The sequence below is a fragment of the Staurois parvus genome, unplaced genomic scaffold (assembly GCF_062004578.1).
Source record: "Staurois parvus isolate SC_StPar_1 unplaced genomic scaffold, SC_StPar_1.0 ptg000288l, whole genome shotgun sequence".
NCBI lineage: Eukaryota > Metazoa > Chordata > Amphibia > Anura > Ranidae > Staurois > Staurois parvus.
In genome coordinates this window covers 1,510,260-1,520,661 of record NW_028318084.1, presented here as the reverse complement: position 1 = coordinate 1,520,661, position 10,402 = coordinate 1,510,260, and the positions used below count along the sequence as shown (strand labels likewise).

The following is a 10,402-nucleotide window of genomic DNA, read 5'->3' as shown; positions in this document are numbered from 1 at the left end:
GATGTAGCCTAAAAAGGCAACTTGGGATCGATGGAACTCGCACTTCTCGAGCTTACAAAAGAGTTCGTTCTCCCGTAATCATTGCAGCACCCGCTTGACATCCTGGATATGGGACTCCATGGAGGTAGAGTAAACCAGGATGTCATCCAGGTAAACCACTACGCACTTCTGCAACAAGTCACGAAGGACATCATTTATGAATTCCTGAAAAACTGCGGGCACGTTACACAACCCGAAGGGCATCACCAGGTATTCGTAGTGGCCCCCGAGACACCCCGGCTGCGGTAATGGCCGCCGCCAATGGCGTGTAGCTGGTGAGAATGACAATAGCGTAGTCAGGCAAGCCGAGTCGACAACAACAGGACAAAACAGTACAGAACAGTAGACAGAGAATCACAGGTCACGGGCCGGGTTCAGCAACGGAAGGTCAGATCGAAGGAAAACACAGAGAATGGTCTTAGTCACAAGCCGAGTCAGAATACCAGAAGAGTCACGAGCATATACACAGAGCTGTAGCAAGACAAAGACACAAGACACAAGTGCAAAGAGCATGTGCAGATCACAGGCTTATATGTACTCAGCCACACCCCTCTGGGGGATGGACCTCAGAGGCCTGAAGGCATAAAAGCTTCCCACCATGCTCAGCAGAAATCCAAGATGGATGCCAGCACATGGAGTAACATAACCTCTGGGAAAAGGTAGGACCTTGACACATTCAAGGATATAGGTAATTTCCAGGAATATATCTCACGACTCTTTCGTATATTTCCATACCATAGGGACCATGTTTAAAGGTAAGAAGAAAGAATCATGGTACAGCAAGTTTTAAAATTATAACAAACTTTTTAATGAACGAAGAAAACTCACTCAGGTGTCTCCACCGACACCAGTTTTACAAGCATGTGTTTAGGCAATCGTGCACGAACGTATCTTCGTTTGCTCTGGATCTCCTCCTCTCACATCCAAAGAATGTCTTAGACATCAGCATCCAGCAGGCCACGCCTGGTGGTGGTTCTAATATAGTGTGGACAACCATATCAGCGTTGGTACTTCTTGGTGTGGAGAAACGTGACTAACTGTAGGTGACAGTGCTGGGCCAATTAGCGGTCACCCTTGGAGTCTATAGTGTTGTGTAAAATATGACTCCCGTGATTAGCAGTTTAACTCTTTTAGACTTAACCTTTGTACCATCTCCAAAATACACCCATTTGTAAACTGTGAAACCACCAATGTACTCATTCACTCGCTGCTTATCTCTCACCTGTTACAACTATCTTTCCATCCTCTGGGATGCCCTTCCTCAATCTGTCTGGCTATCTCCTACTTTCACCACTTTTGGTAGATCCCAGAAAACTCGTCTCTTCCGGGAAGGCTATCCCACCTCCATCTAACTACGGAACTTTTAATTTTTCCATCAGTTCATTCTTTTACAGTTGTTACCTTTTGTACCACTTTCCCCTTCCTATTAGATTGTAAGCTCTTAGGACCCTCCTTACCATCTTGTATTAAATTGTGTTGTAACTGTATTGTCTCCCTCTTGTAAAGTGCTGTGCAAACTGTTGGCACTATATAAACCGTGAAGAATAATAATAATAGTCAGAATCATTTTCAGCAGTCATCTTAATCAAATCTCTATACATTCAAACAATAGTGCAGCACTCCCTTGCTAATTAATTAGTGTACTAAAAAATATATCTAAATTATTTAGTGTACCAAAAAATATTTTATATTCTTAAATTAATAAATCCTAAACTTGTGGTTATAAATCCAAAAATAATCTATATAATTAACCCAAATATATGCAAGTATATAAAGTGTGATAAAGTATATAAAGTGTGATAAAGGCAATTTGTGTAAAAAAATATAAATCTCTTTCATTGAACGTTCATATTGTTTACATAAGACTGAAAACAAATTGTACTTGGACTTGTGTGCATTAGGCATGGTCTGGAAGTTCGAGTCGAACATCAGCTGTTTGCCCGCCACGCCCCAGAATGCACTGCGCGTTTAGATTGCATTGTGATTGGCCAATGCTTGACCAATCACAGCACAATTGGTCACTGCTATCTCTGCCATATTGTTTACATCTGACCGCAAATGTCAGATTGCGGTGAGTGCTCGGTGGATGCAGACAGGTTGGCAGGCGTTTTTTTTTTTTTTTATTTTGGCGAGTTGGTGTTGTTGCGACAATGCTGGGCACTGTGAAAAATGGAACTTTTTGAAAAAATTCATGTCCCTCAGGGCAGTACCCGAGTCCCCATACCCCTTTTATGAACAATGACTTTTCTTGCATATAAGCCTTCAAAATGGACACTTTTGAATTTACAAGTTACAGTCCCATAGACTTGCATTAAATCCAAAGTTTGCGGTCGAACACCCATTAAGTTCGAATGTTCCACCATGAACTGAACAGGGGGGTGTTTGGCCCATCACTACTAAAAATATTCACCTACCAATCTTGTCAAACTTACCTGAATTTTCTCATGATTATTACTTGATTATTACTTGGAATCTCCTCTGATTTCCTGCCATCACCCCCCATTGACTATTATATACTATACTAGCTCACGTGCATATTAACCACCTCCCGCCCGCCATATAGTCCAATGACAGGCGCAAGGTGGTTCTCTCGTTCTGGGAGGACGACATATGACCTCCTCCCAATCTCATCACGCATGCGCGGCTCAGGGAGTGCGCAGCGCGGCGACAGGGTGTTCAAATACTTCTGTTCCTCACTGTATGTACATTTTCTAATAGTTTTATGTATTTGTTCAAGCTGGTCCTGTTCACAGTGTTTTAAATCTGACCATCTTTTTTCGGACTTCTTCTTTGGATCTTTCAACTCCTTGCTTCTTTCTAAGGACTTCCAGAACTTTCTCCGAGATTATGTTTTCCTGCTGTTGGGCCTCTCATAATTTTGGAGCTTGCCATCATAATCATGCTTCTCCAACAGGTATACATGATCCACCATTTCACTTCTGGACATTTCTGTCACTTTCGCCTTTCTTCCAGATGTCTCTCTGCCCGTTGCTTTGGGCTCCCCTACATTTTCTTCGTCCACCATTTTGTGCACATTTTGAGTCATCAGAGGCTAAGCAATGAGCGCACACTCACTGATTCTTCAAGCATTCAACACCTCGATCTTTCATGTGAGTGATTAGTGAAAATGAACAAAGATAAGTGACCTTTTACTTCTTGCATATTACACTATTTACTATGTTTTATGTTGACACACCGGTGCTGCTGCACAAAGCAGGCCTCACAAATTTTCATTTGAGATTGGCCCTGATTTATTCAAAATGCATATCACAGATGTTTTTAAAAAGTTTGGTGACATATTTGTATAACCATGTAACATAACTGAATGTTGTAGTTCTTTATCTGTAATCTGCTTCATGGCTGACCAGTTAATTTTTATCATATAGAAACCTGAACAGACAAATTCCCCTGCCATGATTTCCTTCCATGCTTCATTGACATGTACAGGCAGGTGCCTTGCCTTTAGAAGGTGAAGTCCAAGGAGTGTTCAGACGGCAACAAAAAGCATGAGGCCCTCCCCAAGCTAGCTGAACTGTGAAAGCGGTTTGCCCTAATCCTACGGTGCAGTATCGTCAGGGAGCGAGGAACCAAACACACAAAGAGGTGCAATTAAAGGTAGGTTTATGAATATAAAAATAAGACAAGAGCCTATGCAAGTTCAACAGCAGAAATTGTAGCCAAAGCCGGGATCAAGAGCCAGGAAGAATGGTCGCCAGAGCCAGGATCAGGAGCCAGGAAGAATGGTCGCCAGAGCCGGGATCAGGAGCCAGGAAGAATGGTCACCAGAGCCGGGATCAGGAGCCAGGAAGAATGGTCGCCAGAGCCGGGATCAGGAGCCAGGAAGAATGGTCACCAGAGCCGGGATCAGGAGCCAGGAAGAATGGTCGCCAGAGCCGGGATCAGGAGCCAGGAAGAATGGTCGCCAGAGCCAGGGTCAGAAGCCAGGAGGAGTCTTCGCCAAAGCCGAGTCGGTATCCAGGAAAGCAATGAGTAGCTATACAGGAGCTTGCTGTTGTGCAACAGACAGGACACGAATGTAATGGACAGCCACAAACAGCAGACTTATATGTGATAAGCCGCCACCTCCTGGGGGAGGAGCCGCAGAGGGCTGAAAGCATAAAGGATCCCACAATGCTTTGCAGACACCTCAGATGGATGCCAGCACATGGAGCAGCACAAGGTCTGAGGAAGATCTTGACAAGTATGTACAGAAGAAAATAGCAAATTTAAGAACAGTCTTCAAAAAAGAGCTAAATAAAGTAAAGGCATCACAGAAATCTGGCACAGGAGCTGATGTGTATGTTCCATGGCTGTGGTACTATGAAAGCCTTTGCTTTCTGACAGAGCAAGTAGATGCCAGAGCTTCATTTTGTACTCTTGCAACACCATTGCCAGTTTCTGCAGAATCCCCATCATCTGACCTTGAGCTGGAAAACTCTCAGGACATTCCACCCTCTCAGGTAAATACAGTATTGATTTGTACTTTTGCCATTACTTCCTACTGAAAATTGTTTTCATAAACCTCATAGGAGTATTTTTGTAGTGTGTTATATTCATTATATGGACTCCTGATGTGCAGTAGTGACATAACACCATGTAGTTGAATGAGCAGCCTATATGCTATGAATTTCACAAAATATTGTTGAGCTTTGCTGATAGTTTTTTCCAATCATAGGAACCTGACAATAATGAGGATGTCATTGTGTCCACTCCTGTTGTACCAAGACACAAGGCCAGAAAAAAGAGAAACCTAGAGGATGTCACATCTTCATTCTTAACTAAGGCAACTGCAGCTCTACAACGAAAGTCTGATGATTATGATCGGTTTGGTATTGTCACAGCCAACAAATTAAGGAAAAGAATGGATGAGTAATGCAAATTGGCTGAAAGTTTGCTTATAGAAGTCCTGCAAAGGGGGGGTCAGTGGACAATTGTCTACCAGCACACATTTGTCCGAGACTGAAGTCTGGACACCAGCACCAATACCAAAACTACAGCACTCGTACCACCATCATTCTCATCCCATGCCATCCCATCAGCAGACAAGTTAGCACTATCCTATATGTGAAAGGCACCATTCCGCCTGGTCACAGGAGTTTAATTACACTCAGCTGTCAACATTTTATTATTCATTGATGTTGCACTTTTTCACATACTAGTTTATAAATTGCACTTTTGTGTGGCACTTTTCCTGGTTTTACAAACCTTTTAAAGTTACGTTTCTTGGGTACCTCAAAAGGTTAAAAATAATAATAAAATAATAATGGGCGACCACACGATTTGTGAAATTTTATTTTAGGAATTGTCGTCATAACAAACCCATGTCATTGTGAAGTTTGTTCTATCCTTTCCGCTCATGCGCTGTCTTGTGCACTCAAATTCCTTCATAGGAACACCATACTATTCACATAATAGTCGTACAATGTGTTCTCTGACGAGAAAAATTTTCATGCTTGCTCCTACGTATGAACTGTCGTGATCGGCTCTTGAATGCTGTGTACTAAGGATCAGATTATCGTATGATCGCTTTGAAATCAGTATTTTTTGTCCGATTTTCTGATCATGTGTACCAGCCATTGGCATGCAAAATTACCATGAAAGCAGCTTGACGAAGCTTAGAAGCAGGTCAAAAGGAAGTCATTTGGAGGACCACTTAAAAGCATTATACACCTTCCTACCTGCGCCTTGTGTTTTCACCTGTAGAAGATTGTATGTGTATTGATCTTGTAGTTTCATGGTATCATTTGTTGCCTTGTATGTACCACCTATAGTAGAGAAAATCTTTATATTCCTGTGTAAGCAGCTTATGTTTGTGTTCAAATATGAGTCATGCAGCAGAAACTACATATCCCACAATTACCTTAGTCCCTCAGTCTAATGTTCTGCAGGTAAAAGCCAAACAGTAATTAGATCTGATGCAGACACAAATAAGCAGATCCATTAACAGAGTCTTTCATAACTTTAGCACTCCCACATTTGAGATACAACACAGAGGAAATGCAAGTCATGCACTGGAGGCTGTGTAACCAGGAACAAGAAGCTGCCTGTCCCTTTATCAGTGAGGGACAGACTAGGTCAATAAGTACATGGTCATGAGGGAATCAATCAGCCAAGAGCTAAGGTAAGGCATAACAAATGACGCAACAAATATAACCACACTAAAACAACAAAAACACTTCAAAGTGTACAATGCCTTTAAAGGATAAGTTTACCTTTGGGAACATGATACGTTCCACCCGTTTTTAGGGTAGAACATGTAACATGTTCCCATAGTTGCAGCCACGCCTGCCGCCCCCCTCCCTCTGACAGATAATACGAGGAGAAGGTTCCCCATACTATCTGTCAGATTTGAAAACAGTGCGGCTCCGCCCACACAGCTGCATTATTTATTCATGGACTTTCGTGAATGAATGAACTGTAAGTCCCAACAAGTCCTTTATCGACTGTGGGCTCAGTTTTCAATGAACTACCATGGCACTGTGGATCGCCATGGTAGTTCATTAAACCTTCCTGCTTGACCCTACATCCCTGTCAGGGCTCCGGGTATGACCAGAGGTGTGTGGACCGACACAGGGAAACACAGACTTCAGGTATAGCGTGTAAAACAATATAATTTATTAAGGACAACACTAACATAAACGCAGTGCAACAAACCAAACCCAAAGCTAACACAAATACGTACAACAAGGTGCAACAACCCCAAACCTTAACTGATAAATATATATGGAGCACAGTGTAGTCAGGCGGGCCGGGTCGGGTCGGTAGTTAACGGGCAGACAAGGTACAAGGAGTAGGCAGAAGATTGGTGAGGAGTAGCCGAGATCGGTGCAGGCAGAGTTCAAGCAGAGTCAGGATCAAGCAGAGTCGGGATCAGGCAGGAAGCAGACAGGATGCAGGTACAGGGGCTCATGGGAACAATACACCAAGGCCCTGACTGCAGGCCTGGCCATTCCTTAAATACACCTCCTGCAATCAGCCTCAGGTGATGGCTTGATTGCAGGAGTAACCTTATGGCTGCTGAGAGCACCCGCTGGCCAGCCCTGGTACTGCAGCCCACAAGGCAGGTGAGTCCCACCACCATTGGCGAGTCCATTCCTGACAATCCCGTACGGCAAACAGATATTCTGACAGATCTGCAGGAGACCTGCATGGCATCAGCGATCTACTGATCACTGGTGCAATGCTTTCTAGGCTCCTTTGGTCAAAAATAATAAATGCACATTTTTTTACCTGCAAAAAATGTGCATTTTTTATTTTTGTCCAAAAGGTGAATTTATTCTTTAAAGCTGGATCTGCTGCAAATAGGTTAAACAACTCTTATGGCCCAAACAGAGTAATAGGATACACATGTGATCATGAGCAATGCTCAAGCTGGTTGTATCATTGAGAAATGTGGCTGTGTTTGGACACTCAAACATGATGAAATACATGCAGATATCAGGAGATAAAAGGATTGGTTTCCGTGTACTTCGTTCCCTTTATCCTTGGACTAAAAGAAATCTTTTGTTTGTCAAATGATTTCCTAATCACAACTGCTTCTAATTACATGGCAAGCTTGTAGTCAGAATAAAGACTGTGTTGTAATCACTTTGACTTGGTTGAAAAATTGTTATTGTCACTTTCATTAATGATATTGTAAATAAATGGTAAATCATATCAACTCATTTAGCTCTTGAATCAATTGAGACAATTAAAGCCAAGAAAGTTGAAAAATGATGTGATTACATCAAATCTAACATTACATGCAAACACCAACAATGTCATAATTTTTTCTATTGTACACATACTGATGTTGCTCAATTCCTGGGTTGTGCTTTTTATTGTTTAATTCTAACTCAACATAGTGTGGCCAAAAAAAAATAGTAGACGCAAGTTAACCATGCAAGGTTTTGCAGGGGAGCTTAGTAAAGGTTAAAACCAGGGGCGGACTGACCATTTGGAAACTCGGGCACTGCCCGAGGGCCCGGGGTCAGTAGGGGGCCCCATGAGATGCCCCTGGTACCTTTTTCATAGGCTTTTTTTTTGAGGACACAGGGGCTCCATTATCCCCTGTTGCCCAGGGGCCCCATGAGTTCTCAGTCCGCCCCTGGTTAATACTAAATACTGTAGACACTGTCAGACATGTCTCTTATTTATCTCCTTCACAACAGTTATGTGACTTCTTTGGGAGGGCACCTGCCCAATCCTGCATGTTTAACACACTCAGAGGGGCTTTCCACTTCTTGGTATGTGGACAATCACATGCAGCTCTGCAACAAAATCGCTTAACATGATCACCACCTTCCTCCCCGATTATCACCCTTTAAAGCAGTGTTTCTCAACTCCAGTCCTCATGGACCCCCAACAGGTCATGTTTTCAGGATTTCCCTCAGATGAAACAGCTGTGGTAATTACTAAGGCAGTGAAACTGATCAAATCACCTGTGCAAAATAATGGAAATCCTGAAAACATGACCTGTTGGGGGTCCATGAGGACTGGAGTTGAGAAACACTGCTTTAAAGTGACCAACTCTTTGTAGTTATCCAATCTAGCGTTCAGTGCCTGCCTTGTGGGTCCATTGTCTGTTAATTACCAAATGTATGTTGTCAACCTTAGTTTACTCTGACTTTTGAAGCTTTGCTTCAATAGTCCAGCTTTCTTTCTCTTACTCAGCTACAATTCTCATCTGATCCTCTGGAGTAGTTGCCTTATTGTACGCACTTTGTTTTTGATCCTGGCCCACCCCTGACCAAGCCAATTTGTTGTCTGATTTAATTTTGACAGTGGCTTTGCCCAGCTGTACCCCTTTCACCTTGATTATATAATCTGGTCTCCATCTACCCAGGCATTATATCTTTCTCACTTAAACTGTAGGTGCCCCAAGAAGGGCAGTAGCAGTTGTAGGCAGTGTACCGGGGTGGGCTCCCCAGGATACAGTGAAGTCACGAACGAGGAAAGCAACCCCAACACCAGCTTTTGCCACAACAGAATTTTACTTAGATGTGGCAAATAAACACAACCACAAATGCTGGAAACATACAATAAATTTACATACACCCAGCCCAAAGGCTGAGACCCTTGTGCTGCACAGCACGGCGCCTCCTGATGGATGAAGGTAGAAAGCGAAGTATTTATCTACTGGCGAGCACAACTAAGCTGCCACACCTTACCTGTTATTACCCTACAGAGCAGGAATCAGTGTATGGGTGTACGGTATGGGCTAGCCTGCGGTGCAGCACAACAGCTTACAATCTTACACAAATCTACAGTATTCCCCCTCCCATAACTGGTCCTGTAGCACATGCCTGAGTATTCCTTCTGAGCAAAACGCCAGTCTGGCTTGAGTTTGTAGGATTTTATCAGCTCTCCAATGTGAAATGTCACTTTAAGTTGTGGAGTCCTTCCAATGATCAGTAACACTTGTGGCCTGACACAAACAGAGACCCTAACTAACTATAGGCCTGGACTCAGTCTCAAGGCGCCAACACTGAAATGAGGTGTGTGCACGATCTTACCGACCCGGGTCTGCTTTTCATCCGCTGGTGACTCTGAACAGAACAAATGTCTCTCCAACATGCATGCGGTCTCACCATATATGTTGCTTAGTTCCTCTGCTCTCATCAGCATTCCTGGCAGCAATCTCATCAGCATTCCTGGCAGCAATCTCATCAGCATTCCTGGCAGCAATCTCATCAGCTTCCTGGCAGCAATCTCATCAGCTTCACTTAGCTGCAGCTCTGGTTACGGAGGGATGCTCTCACACCTGGATGTCATCAAATTCTCAGCTCACATGGCCCCCCTCATTCACCATTCTCCAGAACATGGCTGCTCTCTCTTCTTCCTGTTCTCTCTCAACTCTGTGTGAAAACTCCACCTCTTCATGAAAATAGAAATATCTATGCAGTCTGAGGCTGTGTTAGAAAAACAGTGACATCTTGTGGCTAAACTGCAGAATGTCAGTCAAAACATTTAATTTACTCCACACAAGCAGTATTCAAACAATGAGAGCTGTTTTGCCTTCTCACACAGTTACAGTTACCCTGCATTGTGGCTAGCCTGAACTGAGTCCAGGTCCCCGTACCAGGAAGTTACATGCACATTGCAGTTAGATATTATTTGGGCACAGATGTTCACACAAAAACAATTATTTTGTTTTTGGAAGACTAGAGGTCTAATCACTCCTATTTCAAAGTCTCCAAACCTTGGAGGAGGTATATTTCAGCAGCAATTCTGTAGGAACAATACTCTCTAGTCTCCTTCCACAGTCATGAAAAAACCTTACTTAGTTTTAACCAAGTAGTGTTGTCAACTGTTTACTGTTGCCTTACCTTAACTAATATATTGAAGATCAAAAACATGGATGGGGACATAACTGCTTGGCATA

The 10,402-nt window shown here is 43.1% G+C and overlaps 1 pseudogene; it reads left to right on the top strand.

Moving 5' to 3' along the window:
• The first annotated feature begins 784 nt into the window (after nucleotides 1–784).
• Nucleotides 785–5,090, top strand: LOC149458302 (uncharacterized; annotated as a pseudogene).
• The last annotated feature ends 5,312 nt before the right edge of the window (nucleotides 5,091–10,402 follow it).